Here is a 23188-nt window from a genome sequence, read left to right on the forward strand (position 1 = left end):
GCTCGAGAGAGAGAGAGCAGGAGAGACGCTCGAGAGAGAGAGCAGGAGAGACGCTCGAGAGAGAGAGCAGGAGAGACACTAGAAAGACGCTCGAGAGAGAGAGAGCAGAAGAGACGCTCAAGATCAGGAGAGACGCTCGAGAGACAGAGAGCAGGAGAGACGCTCGAGAGAGAGAGCAGGAGAGACGCTCGAGAGAGAGCAGGAGAGACGCTCGAGAGAGAGAGAGCAGGAGAGACGCTCGAGAGAGAGAGCAGGAGAGACGCTCGAGAGAGAGAGAGCAGGAGAGACGCTCGAGAGAGAGAGAGCAGGAGAGACGCTCGAGAGAGAGAGAGCAGGAGAGACGCTCGAGAGAGAGAGCAGGAGAGACACTAGAAAGACGCTCGAGAGAGAGAGAGCAGGAGAGACGCTCGAGAGAGAGAGAGCAGGAGAGACGCTCAAGATCAGGAGAGACGCTCGAGAGAGAGCAGGAGAGACGCTCGAGAGAGAGCAGGAGAGACGCTCGAGAGAGAGAGCAGGAGAGACGCTCGAGAGAGAGAGAGCAGGAGAGACGCAAGAGAGAGCAGGAGAGACGCTCGAGAGAGAGCAGGAGAGACGCTCGAGAGAGAGAGCAGGAGAGACGCTCGAGAGAGAGCAGGAGAGACGCTCGAGAGAGAGAGAGCAGGAGAGACGCTCGAGAGAGAGAGAGCAGGAGAGACGCGTGCGAGAGAGAGAGCAGGAGAGACGCTTGAGAGAGAGAGAGCAGGAGAGACGCTCGAGAGAGAGAGAGCAGGAGAGACGCTCGAGAGAGAGAGCAGGAGAGACGCTCGAGAGAGAGCAGGAGAGACGCTCGAAAGAGAGAGAGCAGGAGAAACGCGCGAGAGCAGGAGAGACGCTCGAGAGAGAGAGCAGGAGAGACGCTCAAGAGAGAGCAGGAGAGACGCTCGAGAGAGAGCAGGAGAGACGCTCGAGAGAGAGAGCAGGAGAGATGCTCGAGAGAGAGAGCAGGAGAGACGCTCGAGAGAGAGAGCAGGAGAGACGCTCGAGAGAGAGAGCAGGAGAGACGCTCGAGAGAGAGAGAGCAGGAGAGACGAGAGAGAGAGCAGGAGGGACGCTAGAGAGAGAGAGACGCTCGAGAGAGAGAGCAGGAGAGACGCTCGAGAGAGAGAGAGCAGGAGAAACGCTCGAGAGAGAGACGCTCGAGAGAGAGAGCAGGAGAGAAGCTCGAGAGAGAGAGCAGGAGAGACGCTCGAGAGAGAGCAGGAGAGACGCTCGAAAGAGAGCAGGAGAGACGCTCGAAAGAGAGCAGGAGAGACGCTCGAGAGAGAGAGAGCAGGAGAGACGCTCGAGAGAGAGCAGGAGAGACGCTCGAGAGAGAGAGAGCAGGAGAGACTCTAGAGAGAGAGAGAGCAGGAGAGACGCTAGAGAGAGAGAGACGCTCGAGAGAGAGAGCAGGAGAGAAGCTCGAGAGAGAGAGCAGGAGAGACGCTCGAGAGAGAGAGCAAGAGAGACGCTCGAGAGAGAGAGCAGGAGAGACGCTCGAGAGAGAGAGAGCAGGAGAGACGCTCGAGAGAAAGAGCAGGAGAGAAGCTAGAGAGAGAGAGAGCAGGAGAGACGCTCGAGAGAGAGAGAGCAGGAGAGACGCTCGAGAGAGAGAGAGCAGGAGAGACGCTCGAGAGAGAGAGAGCAGGAGAGACGCTAGAGAGGGAGAGAAGCTCGAGAGAGAGAGCAGGAGAGACGCTCGAAGGAGAGAGCAGGAGAGATGCTCGAGAGAGAGAGCAGGAGAGACGCTCGAGAGAGAGAGCAGGAGAGACGCTCGAGAGAGAGAGCAGGAGAGATGCTTGAGAGAGAGAGCAGGAGAGACGCTCGAGAGAGAGAGCAGGAGAGACGCTCGAGAGAGAGAGAGCAGGAGAGACGCTCGAGAGAGAGAGCAGGAGAGACGCTCGAGAGAGAGAGCAGCAGAGACGCTCGAGAGAGAGAGAGCAGGAGAGACGCTCGAGAGAGAGAGAGCAGGAGAGACGCTCGAGAGAGAGAGCAGGAGAGACGCTCGATAGAAAGCAGGAGCAACTGTCAATCACTTCATCACTATATGACTCAGTAATGATACCTATAGCATATTACTCAGGGTGACAACATGGCAGGTCACAGAGTTACTTTCATGATCTAGATTTGCTAAATTGGAGACATATCATGATACAGAGCCCATGTCCATGACTTATGTCAGCTCCAAAGTGAAATATGTATTGAAAAAATAAAAAAAAATTATATATATACACACACATATACATACACTGCTCAAAAAAATAAAGGGAACACTCAAATAACACATCCTAGATCTAAATGAATGAAATATTCTCATTGAATACTTTGTTCTGTACAAAGCTGAATGTGCTGACAACAAAATCACATAAAAATCATCAATGGAAATCAAATTTATTAACTAATGGAGGCCTGGATTTGGAGCCACCCCCAAAATTAAAGTGGAAAAACACACTACAGGCTGATCCAACTTTGATGTAATGTCCTTAAAACAAGTCAAAATGAGGTTCAGTATTGTGTGTGGCCTCCACGTGCCTGTATGACCTCCCTACAACGCCTGGGCATGCTCCTGATGAGGTTGCGGATGGTCTCCTGTGCGATCTCCTCCCAGACCTGGACTAAAGCATCCGCCAACTCCTGGACAGTCTGTGGTGCAACGTGACGTTGGTGGATGGAGCGAGACATGATGTCCCAGATGTGCTCAATCGGATTCAGGTCTGGGGAAGGGACGGGACAGTCCATAGCTTCAATGCCTTCATCTTGCAGGAACTGCTGACACACTCCAGCCACATGAGGTCTGGCATTGTCCTGCATTAGGAGGAACCCAGGGCAAACCTCACCAGCATATGGTCTCACAAGGGGTCTGAGGATCTCATCTCGGTACCTAATGGCAGTCAGGCTACCTCTGGCGAGCACATGGAGGGCTGTGCGGCCCTCCAAAGAAATGCCACTCCACACCATTACTGACCCACTGCCAAACCGGTCATGCTGAAGGATGTTGCAGGCAGCAGATCGCTCTCCGCGGCGTCTCCAGACTCTGTCATGTCTGTCACATGTGCTCAGTGTGAACCTGCTTTCATCTGTGAAGAGCACAGGGCGCCAGTGGTGACTTTGCCAATCCTGGTGTTCTGTGGCAAATGCCAAGCGTCCTGCACAATGTTGGGATGTGATCACAACCCCCATCTGTGGACATCGGGCCTTCATACCACCCTCATGGAGTCGGTTTCTAACCGTTTGTGCAGACACATGAACATTTGTGGCCTGCTGGAGGTCATTTTGCAGGGCTCTGTCAGTGCTCCCCCTGTTCCTCCTTGCACAAAGGCGGAGGTAGCGGTACTGCTGCTGGGTTGCTACCCTCCTACGGCCCCCTCCTTGTCTCCTGGTGTACTGGCCTGTCTCCTGGTAGCACCTCCAGCCTCTGGACACTACGCTGACAGACACAGCAAACCTTCTTGCCACAGCTCGCACTGATGTGCCATCCTGGATGAGCTGCACTACCTGAGCAACTTCTGTGGGTTGTAGAGTCCGTCTCATGCTACCACGAGTGTGAAAGCATAACCAACATTCAAAAGTGACCAAAACATCTGCCAGAAAGCATTGGTACTGAGATGTGGTCTGTGGTCCCCACCTGCAGAATCACTCCTTTGAGGGTGTCTTGATAATTGCCAATAATTTCCATCTATTGTCTATTCCATTTGCACAACAGCATGTGAAATTGATTGTCAATCAGTGTCGTTTCCTAAGTGGACAGTTTGATCTACTTGGAGTTATATTCTGTTGTTTAAGTGTTCCCTTTATTTGTTTGAGCAGTGTATATATACAGTACAGACCAAAAGGTGGACACACCTTCTCATTTAAAGATTTTTCTGTATTTTCATGACTATGAAAATTGTACATTCACACTGAAGGCATCAAAACTATGAATTAACACATGTGGAATTATATACTTAACAAAAAAGTGTGAAACAACTGAAAATATGTCTTATATTCTAGGTTCTTCAAAGTAGCCACCTTTTGCTTTGATGGCTGCTTTGCACACTCTTGGCATTCTCTTGATGAGCTTCAAGAGGTAGTCACCGGAAATGGTTTTCACTTCACAGGTGTGCCAAGTCAGGTTTAATAAGTGGGATTTCTTGCCTTATAAATGGGGTTGGGACCATCAGTTGTGTTGTGCAGAAGTCTGGTGGATACACAGCTGATAGTCCTACTGAATAGACTGTTAGAATTTGTATTATGGCAAGAAAAAAGCAGCTAAGTAAAGAAAAACGAGTGGCCATCATTACTTTAACCCCTTAATAACATCTGACATACTAATACGCGTCTGTGCCCTGGGACTTAAGAGCCAGACCCGTATTAGTACCTCATCGCGATCGCGCGCGCACACAGGCTGTGCGGGCGCGATCGCCGCCAGGTGTCAGCTGATTGTCACAGCTGACACCCGGTACTATGTGCAGGGAGCGGTCCTGCACCGCTCCCAGCACATTAACCCCTGCGATGCTGCGATTTCGCAGCATTGTGGGGGCAAGGGGAGGTGATCGCAGATACTCACCTCCTCTTCCGGCTTCCAGCGCTGTCTGCAAAGGCTTCCCGGGTGTTGCCATGACAACCCGATGTCGTCATGACAACATCCGGGTCACCAGACAGCAGGAAGATTGTTTGGACATGCGCAGTGCATCTCCAAACAATCTTCTCACTGTGCAGCGCTGATAGCCTGTATGACACAGGGATGGTGCTGCATTCCTGTGCCATGCAGGCGATCAGAGAAAAAAAAGTGAAAGTCCCAGAGTGGGACAAAGTAATAAAGTATAAAAACACCCAGAAAGTGAAAAAAAAAAAAAAATTGCAAAAATATAAAAAATAAATAAATAAAATAATCCACCAAAAATAAAAATATATTGTACCCATCAATAAATATTATTATAAAAAAAAACAAAAAAAACAATAAAAGTACACATATTTGGTATCGCCGCGTCCGGAACAACCTGACCTATAAAACTGTTCCACTAGTTAACCCCTTCAGTGAACACGGTAAAAAAAAAAAAAAAACGAAGCAAAAAACAATGCTTTATCACCATACCGCCAAATAAAAAATGGAATAACACGCGATCAAAAAGACGAATATAAATAAAAATGGCACCGCTGAAAACATCATCTCGTCCCGCAAAAAACAAGCTGACACACAGCTCCATCAGCCGAAAACTAAAAAAGTTATAGCTCTCAGAATAAAGCTATGCTAAAAAATATTTTTTTCTATAAAATTGCTTTTATTATGTAAAAGTGCAAAACATAGAAAAACGATATAAATGTGGTACCGCTGTAAACGTACTGACCCGAAGAATAAAGCTGCCTTATCAATTTTACCACACGCGGAGTAGAATAAAAAAAAAAAAACAATTCCTGAATTGTTGGTTTTTGTTTATTCTGCCTCCCAAAAATCGGAATAGAAAGCGATCAAAAAATGTCACGTGCCTGAAAATGGCACCAATAACAACGTCAACTTATCCCGCAAAAATGAGCCGTCACATGACTGTCTGCCAAAATCTGGAAAAATTATAGCTCTCAAAATATGGCGATGCAAAAACTAGATTTTACAAAAAATGCGTCTTTTTGTGTGTGACAGCTGTCAGTCATAAAAACCCCATATGATTCTGGTATCACTGTAATCGCACCGACCCGAAGAATAAAGTCATCTAATCACTTTTACCGCACGAGGAAAGGCGCAAAAAATAAACTCTTGGGTTAGGATTGGGCTAGGGTTAGGGCTGGGTTTGGGGTTAGGGTTGTGTTAGGGTTAGGGTTGTGCTAGGGTTAGGGTTGTGCTAGGGTTAGGGTTATGCTACGGTTAGGGTTGTGCTGCGGTTAGGGTTGTGCTACGGTTAGGGTTGTGCTACGGTTGGGGTTGGGGTTGGGGTTAGGGTTGGGGTTAGGGTTGTGATGGGGTTGGGATTTTTTTCAAAAGTAAGAAAAAAGATGATGATATGGCGACTAGTGTTGAGCGCAAGTGCTCGCTACTTGAGTTTGCATCGGGTGCTCTGGTATGCATTGAGTATCGTGAGTATTTGAGTGACATGCTCGAGTCTCTGCCCCATATGCTTCGCGGCCAAAAAAACTTTACGGGGATTGCCTGCCATGCACGAGCGATCCCCGCATGGTTTTATTTGGGTGTCTAATAACCGTGAAACATGCAAAGCAGGGACTCGAGCATGTCACTCGAGCACACGCTGTACATGGTGCATACCTGAGTACCCTATGCAAACTCAAGTAACGAGCACTTGCGCTCAAGACTAATGACAACTTATTCAATATGATGACCTAATGTAAACAAATTCTGTGTCGTACCTCTGGGTTCAAAATGTTCACTATACACCTTTATAAAATCCTTGAGGGGTATAGTTTCCAAAATGGGGTCACTTGTGGGGGAGCTCCACTGTTTAGGCACATCACGGGCTCTCCAAACGCGACATGGTGTCCGCTAACAAATTGAATGGAAAATCGGCTCAAATTGTTAGCGGACGCCATGTTGCGTTTGGAGAGCTACTGCGTGCACAAACATTGGAGCTCCCCCACAAGTGACCCCATTTTGGAAACTAGACCCCCCAAGGCACCTATCTAGATGCATAGTGAGCACTTGGAACCCCCAGGTGCTTCAAAAATTGATTCGTAAAAATGAAAAAGTGAAAAAAAAACACTTTTTCATATTTATGAATCAATTTGTGAAACACCTGGGGGTTCCAAGTGCTCACTATGCATCTAGATAGGTGCCTTGGGGGGTCTAGTTTCCAAAATGGGGTCACTTGCGGGGGAGCTCCAATGTTTGGGCACACAGGGACTCTCCAAATGCAACATGGTATCCGCTAACAAATTGTCGGCTCAAATTGTTAGCGGACATCATGTTGCGTTTGGAGAGCCCCTGTGTGCCCAAACATTGGAGCTCCCCCACAAGTGACCCCATTTTGGAAACTAGACCCCCCAAGGCACCTATCTAGATTCATAGTGAGCACTTGGAACCCCCAGGTGTTTCACAAATTGATTCATAAATATGAAAAAGTGTTTTTTTTTCACTTTTTCATTTTTACGAATCAATTTGTGAAGCACCTGGTGGTTCCAAGTGCTCACTATGCATCTAGATAGGTGCCTTGGGGTGTCTAGTTTCCAAAATGGGGTTACTTGTGGGGGAGCTCCAATGTTTGGGCACACAGGGGCTCTCCAAACGCAACTTGGTGTCCGCTAACAATTTGAGCCGATTTTCCATTCAATTTGTTAGCGGATACCATGTTGCATTTGGAGAGTCCCTGTGTGCCCAAACATTGGAGCTCTCCCACAAGTGACCCCATTTTGGAAACTAGACCCCCCAAGACACCTATCTAGATGCCTAGTGAGCACTTGGAACCCCCAGGTGCTTCACAAATTGATTCATAAAAATGAAAAAGTGTTTTTTTTTTCACTTTTTCATTTTTACGAATCAATTTGTGAAGCACCTGGGGGTTCCAAGTGCTAACTATGCATCTAGATAGGTGCCTTGGGTGGTCTAGTTTCCAAAATGGGGTCACTTGTGGGGGAGCTCCAATGTTTGGGCACACAGGGGCTCTCCAAACACAACATGGTGTCCGCTAATTATTCAAGCAAATTTTACAATCAAAAAGTCAAATGGCGCTCCCTATCCCTTCTGAGCCCTGCCGTGCGCCCAAACAGTGTTTTTTCCCCACATATTGGGTATCTGCGTGCCCAGGGGAAATTGCACAACAAATTTTGGGGTCCATTTTTTCTTGTTACCTCTGTGAAAATAAAAAAAATTGGGTCTAAAGTAACATTTTTGTGAAAAAAGTTAAATGTTCATTTTTTTCCTTCCACATTCAAAAAATTCCTGTGAAGCACCTGAAGGGTTAATAAAGTTCTTGAATGTGGTTTTGAGCACCTTGAGGGGTGCAGTTTTTAGAATGATGTTACTTTTGGGTATTTTCTGTCATAAAGACCTCTCAAAGTGACTTCAAATGTGATGTGGTCCCTAAAAAAATGGTTTTGTAAATTTTGTTGGAAAAATGAGAAATCGCTGGTCAACCTTTAACCCTTATAGCTCCCTAACAAAAAAAAATTTTGATTCCAAAATTGTGCTGATGTAAAGTAGACATGTGGGAAATGAAATGTTATTTATTAACTCTTTTGTGTGACATATCTCTCTGATTTAAGGGCATAAAAATTCAAATTTTGAAAATTGCAAAATTTTCTAAATTTTTGCCAAATTTCCATTTTTTTTCACAAATAAACGCAAGTGATATCGAAGAAATTTTACCACAATCATGAAGTACAATATGTCACGAAAAAACAGTCTCAGAATCAGGGGGATCCGTTGAAGCGTTCCAGAGTAATTACCTCATTAAGTGACAGTGGTCAGAATTGTAAAAATTGGCCTGGTCATTAACGTGCAAACCACCCTCGGGGCTTAAGGGGTTAAGAAACGAAGGTCAGTCAGTCCGAAAAATTGTGAAAACTTTGAAAGTGTCCCCAAGTGCAGTTGCAAAAACCATCAAGCGCTACAAAGAAACTGTCTCACATGAGGACTGCCCCAGGAAAGGAAGACCAAGAGTCACCTCTGCTTCTGAGGATAAGTTTATCCGAGTCACCAGCCTCAGAAATCGCAGGTTAACAGCAGCTCAGATTAAAGACCAGGTCAATGCCACACAGAGTTCTAGCAGCAGAAACATCTCTTCAACAACTGTTAAGAGGAGACTTTGTGCAGCAGGCCTTCATGGTAAAATAGCTGCTAGGAAACCACTGCTAAGGACAGGCAACAAGCAGAAGAGACTTGTTTGGGCTAAAGAACACAAGGAATGGACTTTAGACCAGTGGAAATCTGTGCTTTGGTCTGATGAGTCCAAATTTGAGATCTTTGGTTCCAACCACCGTGTCTTTGTGCGACGCAGAAAAGGTGAACGGATGGACTCTACATGTCTGGTTCACACAGTGAAGCATGGAGGAGGAGGAGTGATGGTGTGGGGGTGCTTTGCTGGTGACACTGTTGGAGATTTATTCAAAATTGAAGGCATACTGAACCAGCATGGCTACCACAGCATCTTGCAGCGGCATGCTATTCCATCCGGTTTGCGTTTAGTTGGACCATCATTTATTTTTCAAAAGGACAATGACCCCAAGCACACCTCCAGGCTGTGTAAGGGCTATTTGACCAAGAAGGCGAGTGATGGGGTGCTACGCCAGATGATCTGGCCTCCACAGTCACCAGACCTGAACCCAATCGAGATGGTTTGGGGTGAGCTGGACCGCCGAGTGAAGGCAAAAGGGCCAACAAGTGCTAAGCATCTCCGGGAACTCCTTCAAGATTGTAGGAAGACCATTTCCGGTGACTACCTCTTGAAGCTCATCAAGAGAATGCCAAGAGTGTGCAAAGCAGTCATCAAAGCAAAAGGTGGCTACTTTGAAGAACCTAGAATATAAGACATATTTTCAGTTGTTTCACACTTTTTTGTTAAGTATATAATTCCACATGTGTTAATTCATAGTTTTGATGCCTTCAGTGTGAATGTACAATTTTCATAGTCATGAAAATACATAAAAAGTCTTTAAATGAGAAGGTGTGTCCAAACTTTTGGTCTGTACTGTACATACACACACACATATATATATACATACATGCACGCAGTAGGGAAAATAAGTATTTGATACACTGCCGATTTTGCAAGTTTTCCCACCTACAAAGAATGGAGAGGTCTGTCATTTTTATCGTAGGTACACTTCAACTGTGAGAGACAGAATCTAAAAATAAAATCCCCAAAAAAATCACATTGTATGATTTTTAATAATTAAATCGCATTTCATTGCATGAAATAAGTATTTGATCACCTACCAACCAGCAAGAAATCTGGCTCTCACAGACCTGTTAGTTTTTCTTTCAGAAGCCCTCCTACTCTGCACTCCTCACCTGTATTTATTGTACCTGTTTGAACTCGTTACCTGTATAAAAGACACCTGTCCACACACTCAATCAATCACACTCCAACCTATCCACCATGGTTAAGACCAAAGAGCTATCTAAGGACACCAGGGACAAAATTGTAGACCAGCTCCAGGCTGGGATTGGCTACAGGACAATATGCAAGCAGCTTGGTGAGAAGGCAACAACTGTTGGCACAATTATTAGAAAACGGAAGAAACACAAGATGACTGTCAATCTTCCTCGGTCTGGGGCTCCATGCAAGATCTCGACCCGTGGGATAAGGATGATTCTGAGAAAGGTCAGGAATCAGCCCAGAACTACACAGGAGGACCTGGTCAATGACAGGAGAGCCGAGACTACAGTGTCAAACATTACCATTAGTAACACACTATGCCGCCATGGATTAAACTCCTGCAGGGCATGCAAGGTCCCCTGCTCACGCCAGCACATGTCCAGGCCCGTTTGAAGTTCGCCAATGACCATCTGGGTGATCCAGAGGAGGCATGGGAGAGGGTCATGTGGTCAGATGAGACCAAAATAGGACTTTTTGGTATCAACTCCACTTGCCGTGTTTGGAGAAAGAAGAAGGATGAGTACAACCCCAAGAACACCGTCCCAACTGAGAAGCATGCTGGGGGAAACCTTATACTTTGGGGGTGCTTTTCTGCAAAGGGGACAGGACAACTGCACCCAGCAACAGTCCCGAAACTTGAAAGATCTGGAGAAGATCTGTATGGAGGAGTGGTCCAAAATTCCTGCTGCAGTGTCTGCAAACTTGGTCAAGAACTACAGGAAATGTCTGACCTCTGTAATTGCAAACAAAGGTTTCCGTACCAAATATTAAGATCTGTTTTTCTATTGTATCAAATAATTAATTTGCATAATTGCATGAAATAAGTATGTAAAAATTATAAAATGTTATTTTCTGTTTTTTATTTTTAGATTCTGTCTCTCACAGGTGAAGTGTACCTACGATAAAAATTACAGCCCTCTCCATTCTTTGTAGGTGGGAAAACTTGCAAAATCGTCAGTGTATCCAATACTTATTTTCCCCACTGTATATACTTTGTTACTAAAAAAGAAAAAACCCACCGGTCTTCTATGTGAACATAACAAAGACTATAACTAAAAATCTTATATATTAAAAAAAAAAACTAAAACAAGGTTGACCACATTTTCTTATGGTATTTTTATCTGAAACTTCCTTGGAAAATTCACTGGAAATATCAGAAATGTCTGAAGTGGGGACCTCAATGTAAGACCCCCACCCATTAGATGTAAGGTGGCTCCCAAACCTCACGTGTCGATGCAGCACAGCCATCTGCAGCCACATTTTACGTAGAGCACACGCAGAACTGGGTCATTAACACATACATTAATCCTTTCATTTCGTTCTCCTTTGCTGAAGATGTGTTTGACAAAGACCTCATCTACCAAAATAAAGACGTGTATTCCCTATGAACTAACTATACCGTGGCATCTCTTCTTCCCAGGTCCTCTGCGTTGTGCCAATCTTCTGGAAATGTGTGGATACATTTGTGGCACCCCAGGGGTCTGGTTTTCCACAGTAACAGCAATGTTATGTCTGAGAGCAGGTGGGAGGTCTCTTGGTCAGGGATCCTATGCATGCCACACCTCCTGCCCAGTCCTGGGAGGGGAAGAACTTCCCCTATATAAACCTAGGGCTGAGGCAGGGTGAGTGAGTAGAGAAGAAGCAGAGAAAAGAAGCAAATATAGGAAGAAACAACAGGAGCTCTGTGGGAGCAGTGTTACAAGGAGTCAGGGGCTGGCAGCTGCAGAGCTCGCCCTGACTGAGAAGTTATCACCGGACCCGGAGTCCGAGGCTGTGGGGACTAACTCCTATCCAGCAGCAGAAACCGACCGGCAGGGGATTGCAGGTCCTCTGGCCCAGAAACCCGAAGGCCCCGAGTCACCGGCCATACGGGTGAGCACCACACGGTACACTCAGGGACGTGGGCTACTTATACCCGCCTCTAGCAAGGTAGCCAGAAGAGTATCGTTAGTTTGGGAGGCCTACAACTCCGCCTGGCCAGGGGAGATCCCATCTGCTCAAGGACTGACCAGGCCCCAATCGCTAGCCAGTACTCCGGGAGGGTCTATCTTTGTCACCAGTAAAGACCCTGAACTACACAGTACCGTCTCCGAGTGGTTCCTGCTACCCCCATCATCCACGTCGGCTGCCCTGAGGCCATACCCCTTCCGTTGGGGGTTATACTATCACGCTGCACAATCCTACCACCGGCCTCAGCGGTCTGCCCTGCAGCAGCAGCTCCCTGGCTGCACTCAACGGGTGGCGTAGTCGTCCAACATCTACCGCTAAAACAGCGCCACTTAGTCTGACTCCCTGGGCACGGACCGGATCACCGCCACGAGACTACAACCCTCAACAGATCCGGCTCCGGGTAAGCTCCCGCGTGCGCAACGCAGCGCGACACAGGCCCAGGGGCGCGTCAACTTTTGGCGTAGTCGGCAAGATTTCGTGCCCGCAACCACCGGGTACTGCGTGCCTGAAAAAGACTGTGAAAACTTACCCGTGGTGAAGATTCCCGCCATCCGGCGCCATCTTCCGCTTTCTTCCCGCCATCGGTGGAGTTTTCCCGCCATCCGGCGCCATCTTCGGCCTTCTTCCCGCCATCCGTGGAGTTTTCCCGCCATTGGACGCCATCTTGAGGACGCCGCGCGGGAAGAAGAGGGGCGTGGACTCCGAAAACGCGCGAGAACTGAAGCCCCGCCTCACGTCCGGACGTTGCGTAAGGTCCTGGAAGGAGCCCAGCAGACGCCGACGTCACAGGAGCGCGACGGAAGGTCCTCAACCCTGACGATCCACTGCGGAGCCGCGGCCTACGGAAGAGGATCATCGCAAGGTAGGCCACGGTCCACTAGGGGGGAGAAGGATGTCGGATACGGAGGAGAGCTTCACCGCTCCAACCCCCGCCAGCGCCACCGCTGTTGCGGTCATGCCTTTCACCATGCCCTATATCCCGGGGGCAGCCTGGCTACCCCAGTACTCAGGGGAGTCACATACCCTGCAGGACTTTAGAGAAAAACTGGATAGCCTCTTCCAGGTGTACCCCTTCACAGAAGAGCAAAAAGTAAGCATCCTGGTGGCCCAATTAACCGGGGCAGCCAAAAGGGAGGTAAAGTCCTGGCCACCTGGGGGGAGGACTGTCGCAGGGATACTAACCTGGCTGAGGGACACCTTTGATACCCGTACCTCAGCCGAGATCAAGCTTAGATTCTACGGGTGCAAACAGCGGGCACATGAGAGTATAGGGACTATGCCCTGAACCTACAAGAGGCCCTGAGAGCCATTAAGCAGACCGACCCTGACGGCGTGGGAGACGAGGACAGGCTGTTAACTGAACAATTTATAGAGGGTTTATATTGCAATGCCCATCGAACCCAGTTGCGGGCAATGGCCTTACAGGACCCTCATCTGGGATTTGCACAGTTCAAGGACAGAGCCATCCGGGTGCTCCGAGAACTGGCACCAGGTGGCGTTGTGACCCACAGACGCCCCACTACCACCTACCACCAGAAGGCGGCGCCCTTGTCGGCAGGGCCTGTGGGAGCTGATGCGCAGGCTTTGAACAATGACTCGGCTCCAAACCTGCACCATCAGGTCCAAGAGCTAGCTAAAAGCGTTGCTGCGCTAACCCGAACTGTGCAGTCTTTACAGGTTTCCACTCCAGGGAAGATCCAGCTGGCATCCGGACCGGAGGACATCCCGTGGCGTCGACCAAGGAGGACCCCACCGGCCAGAGGAAGACCCAGCGACCGATACAACGAGGACGGACGACCCATCTGCCGCCGCTGTAATCAACCCGGACATATGGCAAGGTACTGTCCTTTAAACTGGCACAACCTAGGGTAGAGGGCCAACCCCTAGGAAAAAGATCATCAGGCCCATCGAACTGGCGCGACAAATATGTGGGAGGACGTCCAGTCTTGCCTGTGGTACTGGATGGCATTCCTATGAGTGCCCTACTGGACACCGGGTCACAGGTCACCACCATCCCGTACGTGCTCTTCAAGCAGTACTGGAATGACTCGGATATTACCCGCTACCCTGACGACGACTTGAGTATCATCGCCAGCAATGGTCAGCCCGTGCCACAGATCGGATTTAAAGAGGTGACCATTAAAATTGGTAGAGTTGAACTGGCAGCACAGGGACTGATCATTGTAGACATTGACAAACACGAGAGTCACCCAAAGATAACTCTAGGAACTAATGTAATTGAAAATTGTCTTGCAGAGGTGATTTTCCTTTTACAGCAGGTTGCCAAGAACGCCAGCTCCGGCGAGCAGCGAGTGCTCCAAAAAGAGATCCGGGCACTGATGCGACGGCAACAGGTGGAACTCTCCGGCGGTGAGATTGGTAGCGTGAGAATGTGTGACCCTTTCCCTATTGCCATGCCCCCAAAAAGTGAAATGATGATTTGGTGCCGGGCAGCTATTGGTCTGAGAGGTAGAGATTACCAGGCAATGGTAGAACCAGTTTACTCAGACAGTAGGCCCACCATCTTGACAGCACGGGGGGTGGTTAATGTACGCCATGGGAGGGTGCCCGTTCGCATAATCAATATCGGGAAGAGGGAAGTGTACCTGCCCCGGTATGCCACGCTAGCCAAATTATATACCATTAACCAAAATGCTATACAATCTGTGGAACCCTTGCCTCCATCTCACCCGGAGGAAGGTAACGGCTCTAAGAAAACAATGGAGGACTGGTGTCAGCAACTACATTTGGGTACTGACTCCACTCCCTCACATCAGAAACAGGGAGTCTATCGGGTGGTTCAAGAGTACGAGAGAGTGTTTAGTAAACACCCGTTAGACTTCGGGCGAGTCAAGGGGGTAGAACACCACATCCCCACGGGAGACCATCCTCCCATAAAAGAGAGGTATCGACCCGTACCCCCTGCACACTACCAACACGCCAAGGGGATGCTTAGAGACATGAAGGAGGCTGGGGTGATCAGGGATAGCTGTAGCCCCTGGGCAGCTCCACTAGTCTTAGTCAAAAAGAAAGACAACACCATGAGGATGTGTGTAGATTACCGGAAAATCAACCGTATCACACACAAGGATGCGTACCCCTTACCAAGGATAGAGGAGTCTTTGGCTGCTTTAAGATCTGCTAACTTCTTCTCTACCTTGGATCTCACTAGTGGGTACTGGCAGGTTCCTGTAGCAGAGGCGGACCGGGAGAAGACCGCATTCACCACCCCGATGGGACTTAGCGAGTTTACCTGCATGCCGTTCGGACTCTGCAACGCACCAGGAACCTTCCAACGATTAATGGAGTGCTGTCTGGGCCATAGAAACTTCGAGACGGTCCTGTTGTACCTGGACGATGTCATCGTATATTCTAAGACTTATGAGGACCACCTGAAACACCTGGCGGAAGTGTTCGAAGCTCTGGCAAGCTAGGGCCTAAAGGTGAAACCCTCCAAGTGTCACCTCCTGAAACCAAAGGTGCAGTACCTGGGACACGTGGTGAGCGCTGACGGAGTGGCTCCCGACCCTGATAAGATCACCGCAATTAAGGAATGGCCAAGTCCCTCCAGTGTAAAGGAAGTGCGGCAGTTCCTCGGGTTGGTAGGCTACTACCGCAGGTTCATCCCCGGTTTCACCAAAACGGCAGCTCCTATGCAGGACCTCCTGATAGGCCAGTCCCGGAAGGCCAAGAACCAGAAGCCGCCCTTCAGATGGGAGAAGTTGGAAGAGGAGTCCTTCCGCCAGCTGAAGATGGCCCTCACGGGGGATGAAATCCTGGCGTACCCGGATTACAGCCAGCCCTTTATCCTCTACACCGACGCAAGTAACATCGGACTAGGAGCCGTGCTGTCCCAGATCCAGCAGGGGAAAGAACGAGTAATCGCTTACGCCAGCCGAAAACTGCGACCCACCGAGAGAAACCCTGAGAACTACAGCTCATTTAAGCTAGAGTTCCTGGCAGTGGTGTGGGCAGTCACCGAACGCTTTAAGCACTACCTCGCTTCTTCCCGGTTCGTCGTGTACACGGATAACAACCCGTTGACACACCTGGACACGGCAAGACTCGGTGCCCTAGAGCAGAGATGGATGGCCCGCCTGTCCAACTACGAGTTCACCATCAAATACCGGGCAGGACGCTCCAATATCAACGCGGACGCCCTGTCCAGGATGCCAAACCTACCGGACGTAGGAGAAGATCCAGAGGGACTGGAAGAAGTCGAACTCCCCGCGTTCCACCGGCATGGGACTATCCAGTATTCCCACCGGGTAAGGAGTAAGCAAGCCGCTACGTTTAAGCCCTTGCCTCACTACAACTGGGAGGAAACGCAAGACAGTGACCCTGCCGTCCGACTGGTGAAGGAGATGCTGACTCGGCCAGAGGCTCGCCTTGACCCAGACGCTCCGGAGGAAGCCAAGCAACTGTGGGCTGAGAAGAGTCGACTGTTCCTTTACAAGGGGAAGTTGTGCCGCAGAATGGTTAACTCCCGGACGCATGAACTAATCTGGCAAGTAGTGGTGCCACGAAGAGACGCAGCCATGGTGATGGAGGCATACCACGACGGGGCTGGACACTTCGGATGGAAGAAGCTGGAGTTCCTGCTGCGCGAGCGGTTCCCCTGGGTAGGCATGAGGGAAACCATCGAGAGGTGGTGCAGAGACTGTGGCCCGTGCAACCTAAGAAGGAAGGACCGTGCCAGCCAGAAGACCCCCCTGCAGTCCATCGTCACCCGGCAGCCGTTGGAACTGGTAGCCTTGGATCATGTAAAACTGACCCCAAGCAGAAGTGGCTACGTCTACGCACTAACCATCGTGGATCACTACTCCCGGTTCTTGGTTGTCGTCCCCGTCAAGGACTTAACAGCTCGAACAGCAGCTAGAGCCTTCCAGCAGCATTTCTGCCGTCCACACGGGTACCCGGACCAAGTGTTGACAGACCAGGGACCTGCCTTTGAAGCGGAGGTCTTCCAAGAATTCTGCACTCTGTATGGCTGCCGGAAGATAAGGACGACACCCTATCATCCGCAAACTAATGGACTTTGTGAGAAAATGAACCAGGTGGTAATGGATCTTCTGAAAACGTTGCCCCTGGAAGAACGCAGTCTGTGGCCTGAGAAGCTGCCCGATCTGGTGGACCTATACAACCACATCCCGGTAGGTTCCACCAACTGTACCCCGGCTTACCTAATGAGGGCGAGACCTGGTAAGTTACCTGTTGACCTGGAAATGGGAGTCCTGACACCCGAGGACACTTCACCAGAAGCAGACTGGGACACAGAAGAGGCAGCAGCAGTACCGGAGAGTACAGGAGAGCGTGGAGCGAAGTCTCTGTCAGGCTAGGGAAAGACAAGAGAAAACTTACAACCAGTATGCTCCCGCTGTTCCCCTGGTACCCGGAGAGCAGGTCTTGAAGAGAAAAAGACGGCTCCACAAGTTGGACGACCAGTGGGAGAAGGACCCGTACACCGTACTGCCCTCAAGCCACGACAACCCGAAGGTCTGTACCATCAGTAAAGACGGAGGGGAGACCACAGCCATTGTATCCCGGGATCACCTGAAGAAGTGTCCTGAACAGCTACGGAACCCTGAAGAGGAACAAGAAGACCATCGACCCGTAGAGGAAAGGGAAGATATGGTTAGTACTGTGCTCGGAGACTTCCCTCAGTCTTGGACTCAAGTCAATGGTGCAGTTGTGGTACCCGTACTCACCTTCCTCCAACCAGCATCCCAAGCACCTACGGAGCAACAGGTAGAGCTGGAAGAACAGCCGGTCCAGGAGGCAGAAGACCCCACACCAGCAGACCAGGAGGATCAACCCTCTGCTTGCAGTGAGCCTGCCATATCCCTAGTGAGCCAAAGGGCCCATAGACCGCTGCCCAGTTTACCCTTAACAGCTCCTACACCCTGTAGTTCAGGGCCAGACAGTCAGCTCCGTAGGTCCACTAGGGCCACTAGGGGCCAGTTACCCGCACGTTGGAGGATTTGAAGTGTATAAATTGTTTTATTTGTGGTTACCTGTTTATTGTTGCTTGTGTATAATTATGTGTTTCTAGTTATTTTTAGGAGTCCTTGGTGGATTTACCGGGAATCCTTTGTACATAGTTGGAGCGTAACCCAGGACGGACTAAAGACTGTTAAGGACTCGGGGCAGGACAGACCCCTACCTGGTTACGTCTCCCTGTTTTGGTGAAATGGACACCTTGCTTTCTTCAAAGACTGCACCCGGTTACGGACATGCCGTGACCACCTTTATGTGTTTCTTTAGTGTTATTGTTATATCTTGTTATGTTTTTCTAAAATATGTTTAGTCCCGGAGTACTAAATTTCACTAGGGGGGAATGTGGCACCCCAGGGGTCTGGTTTTCCACAGTAACAGCAATGTTATGTCTGAGAGCAGGTGGGAGGTCTCTTGGTCAGGGATCCTATGCATGCCACACCTCCTGCCCAGTCCTGGGAGGGGAAGAACTTCCCCTATATAAACCTAGGGCTGAGGCAGGGTGAGTGAGTAGAGAAGAAGCAGAGAAAAGAAGCAAATATAGGAAGAAACAACAGGAGCTCTGTGGGAGCAGTGTTACAAGGAGTCAGGGGCTGGCAGCTGCAGAGCTCGCCCTGACTGAGAAGTTATCACCGGACCCGGAGTCCGAGGCTGTGGGGACTAACTCCTATCCAGCAGCAGAAACCGACCGGCAGGGGATTGCAGGTCCTCTGGCCCAGAAACCCGAAGGCCCCGAGTCACCGGCCATACGGGTGAGCACCACACGGTACACTCAGGGACGTGGGCTACTTATACCCGCCTCTAGCAAGGTAGCCAGAAGAGTATCGTTAGTTTGGGAGGCCTACAACTCCGCCTGGCCAGGGGAGATCCCATCTGCTCAAGGACTGACCAGGCCCCAATCGCTAGCCAGTACTCCGGGAGGGTCTATCTTTGTCACCAGTAAAGACCCTGAACTACACAGTACCGTCTCCGAGTGGTTCCTGCTACCCCCATCATCCACGTCGGCTGCCCTGAGGCATACCCCTTCCGTTGGGGGTTATACTATCACGCTGCACAATCCTACCACCGGCCTCAGCGGTCTGCCCTGCAGCAGCAGCTCCCTGGCTGCACTCAACGGGTGGCGTAGTCGTCCAACATCTACCGCTAAAACAGCGCCACTTAGTCTGACTCCCTGGGCACGGACCGGATCACCGCCACGAGACTACAACCCTCAACAGATCCGGCTCCGGGTAAGCTCCCGCGTGCGCAACGCAGCGCGACACAGGCCCAGGGGCGCGTCACATTGACAACTGGCCACTGCCAGGCCCCTGGTCGTAGTGATTATGCCTACTGTCCAAACTGATTAGACATGGACAAGGAGTAAGGTAACACCCCATTGTCAATTAGATGTAAGGCTATGTTCACACTAGGCGTTTTTTCACTACACATTACTTTCAGTGGGTGAAATACACTGAAAGAAGTGACGTGCTCTATTCAGCAAAAAACAATGCAAATCACAAAATACTGATCATACAAAAACCAGGGTGTGAGCATGAGATTTCTGAAATCTCATAGACTTTGCTTGTACTGTAAAACACAGCTGAAAATTTGCATAAAAAAAACGCTGAAAAAAACGCAATGTGTGAACATAGCCTTCAAAGGCACTGCACAGTGGTCTGAAACACAAATTCTGCACATTTGTGATTTTATAGGGTTTATAAGATCACTAAAACAGATGTGTCAGGAGACCACACAGATCCACTTTATAAAAACAAAAACACCTCAGTCATTGAAAGGTTAAATTACAACATTCCTAAATCCAGTGCTCAAAATCTCCCAAGTCTCCTTACATTATGTAGTAAAGGACAGGTGACATTGGGGCCTTGCTTGTCCACCAGGTGATGTCTTATCGGTGGAAAGACTGTGATGAGAGGTTTGTCTTGAGGAAATTGTGGCGGAAGTAAACTGCAATAAAAGCAAAGTATTAGAGCAAGACGCGGGATACATGACTGCAGCCTACAGAAACGTGACAGGTCCGGGGAAAATACCCAACACCCTCATCTCATCTCAATGGAAAATCCATTTAGGTGGCACGTAGCGTAAGGCATAAAGGGACGTCAGCACCTTGACATATGATCGCAATGGTGTTATAAGAGATCTGATGAGTCCATCATGACAAATCTAGTGTGGAAAACATATGCAAATCCGTCTGGAAGTGCACTGGGGCGTATCCCTGCACTTAGACAGCTCCTTTCAAGTGCTCGGACACGCCCCTCTGCACTCCCACACCAATCTGCAGACACTCCATTTCCTTTTGACTGGCACATCGGAGCTCTGCAAAAAAAAAAAAAGGATAATTCTTCTGGGGAGGGACAATCGACGATACTGTTCTACCACTACTTCCATATGTAAAAGGAAGCTGAGAGGACCCTATAAGCCTCCATATTGATTTAAAGTGATTTCTTATTAGTAGCAATTAAACAACTTGCATTAATACACATCATCTATAGTGACGTCATGAGCCGCCAAGCAACATCATTTAATGGCTCCAGTGCTACAAGACATGACTATGGATGACAAGTCATTGTAGGGTACCGATTACACGCGGTGGGGTCTATCAACAGCATGGGACAAAGATATTCTAGAAGTACCTAATATGGTCTGCTTTCTTTAAGGGGTTGCCCACTACCTTGATATTGATCACTTACCCATTGGATAGGTCATTAATATGGAATCAGTGGGGGCCATCTTCACAAGTGAATAGGAGCATGCGGCTCCCTCTCTGGGGGGCTGTCAGAACCCCATCGATTTGATATTGATACCCAATGCTGATGTTATCAATATCAAAGTAGAGGACAATCCCTTTAATTCCCATTAGGTTCACATTTAATAACCCCAACAAATGCAACGTAATCTCTCAACTAAGACAATAGCACCCCGTGTCACTTACATATTGATGCTGATGGTGAAGTTCTTAAAGGTGATTGGCAGTCTGTACTCCACATCTTTCTGAATTTCAGTAATACTGGAAAGATAAAAAAAAGAAAACATTAATGATGACAATTCTACAAACTGCTGTGTCCCAAAAGAAAACACAACAGGTGGATATGTGTAAACCTAACTGATGCTCCAGTATTGTGGGTGCTGGAGCGTGCAGTCTCACAAGACACGATTTGTCTACCGTCTTGAATTGGAGGTGCCCCAGCCCCCAATAATGATCTAGGTCTGATTCGGCAGAACAGCATGAGGTCCGGCAAATCTGACCGCTTTATGGATACAACATGCTCCATATTACGACCACAAGAAAAAAGCCAAATAAAGAAGTGTGAGAACAGGACGGCGATGGGTGTACGGAGGATGGCAGAGAGATGAGTGCAGAACGCAGCATAAAGCACTCAGACATTAATCATCCCTGACAAAACATAATACAAGTCCTGCTTCATGCTGGGTACGCTTCTCAGGTAACCCTATACTGAAGGACTTGTACTGTTCATAGACCTAACATACAACACATTACATACAAGTTATCCCGCATCAAGAGACACATGACATAAAATAATAACCATCCTAGACATCAAGTTCCCCTTTGAGAGGTCACAAGGTAATATCCGATGGCTCGAAAATGGAATCTGCCACCAGGTTCTGCTATCCCATCTGCATGATGTAAGGGCAGAAACCTGATTCCAGAAATGTGTCCCTTATTTCGCTGCAGTTTTGATAAATTTTAGTTTTATCTACTGCAGATCTAGCAGTGCTCTGAATGCTGAGCTCCGTATAACCGGCTGCACCACTGATTGGCAGCTTTCTGTGTACACTGTGCATAGGCAGAAGGCTGCTATACAGACCTTGTGAAAAATGAGAAAAGAGAAAGGGAGAAAAAGCGCGCCATGTACCACCTGAGGAAGATAGTTCACTATCGAAACGCTTTGTGGAAAGGGCTCATTAAATTTATTTTTTAGTCCTACAATTTTTTTCACTTCTAGTGTTCATTCTTTTAGCGCCCTATAGACCGCTTTTTTATTTAATTTGGACCACTCCTGAAAAATGAGGGATACCTGGTTGCAGGTTTACTAGTCTTCTAGTCACAACCTCCTACTGATAAAACAAAGATTTTATCAAAACACCAGCAAGCAGCCCAGAAAGTGACACATCGCTGGAATCAGGGTCTCTGTCTCTACATCATGCTGCTCTCGGAATATATGGCAAAAACCTAGTGACAGATTCCCTTTAAGCTCTCATCTCTAGTGATCAGGACCCTAGAATTTTCTTCTGAGGTGGGTTTCCCTTTAGCTCTGCACCTACCTAGCGTCACTGCATGGCTGCGGAAATAAAAAAATAAATAAATTAAAAAAAAAATCTTTCTGAATTGTGAAGAGAAGGAGCAGTTGTGGAGTGTCTATATAATAGATGTAGAGAAGTGGGATGACGGCGGCCTGTGCTGAGCATTGCCCGGCTGATCGGGTGATGACTGATGGGTCACATGAATGAGTTATTACAGCAGAAACCGCACCCGTCCTGATAACTATTCCTGCAAGGAACCGGCCGTCCCTAACCCTGCAGCTACATAATAGAGATGCAAAGAAACAAGGAGAAAGAAAGGAAGCAATGACAGGGATCACCAAGGAATATCAAAAATATAGAATTTTATTAAAGACTAAACATACAAGACATGTTAAAAAAAAAACTAAAAAGCAACAATTGCCACAATGAATAACAAAACCATTGCAAGGTACTGATATGGTTAATCCTCACATATATATGCCCAACTAGTCACAGAAAATCTCAGTATATGACTACAGACTGCCCACCACAATATAATAAAGAGCAAGGTAGCAGCAAAGTATCTATTCACAAAGGCATTAATATCCAAATAAGCCTATAAAAATAGTGCCCATTATATAAAGCCACAATGAAACCTGCTGCTGACACAATCGCCCCAAATGTGAAACAATACAATTGGATTGCTAAAAGAGCAAGCGAACGCTGTTAGGTCGGGCAGTAGAAAAAAATGATGTAAATACACCTGAACCATCAGGCAACCTACAGAAATGTGCATGGAGGATGTTGTTTTTACATAAGAGTTATGTATACAGAAAAGCTATATGTCCTATACAGGAAAAGTGTGGGATGAGGAGCTTACAAGACCACTAAAGTAATGTGGCACCCCAGGGGTCTGGTTTCCACAGTAACAGCAATGTTATGTCTGAGAGCAGGTGGGAGGTCTCTTG

The sequence above is a fragment of the Phyllobates terribilis genome, unplaced genomic scaffold (genome assembly GCF_046119375.1).
Source record: "Phyllobates terribilis strain yellow unplaced genomic scaffold, ASM4611937v1 Scaffold_115__1_contigs__length_5345438, whole genome shotgun sequence".
In the NCBI taxonomy this organism is placed as follows: Eukaryota; Metazoa; Chordata; class Amphibia; order Anura; family Dendrobatidae; genus Phyllobates; species Phyllobates terribilis.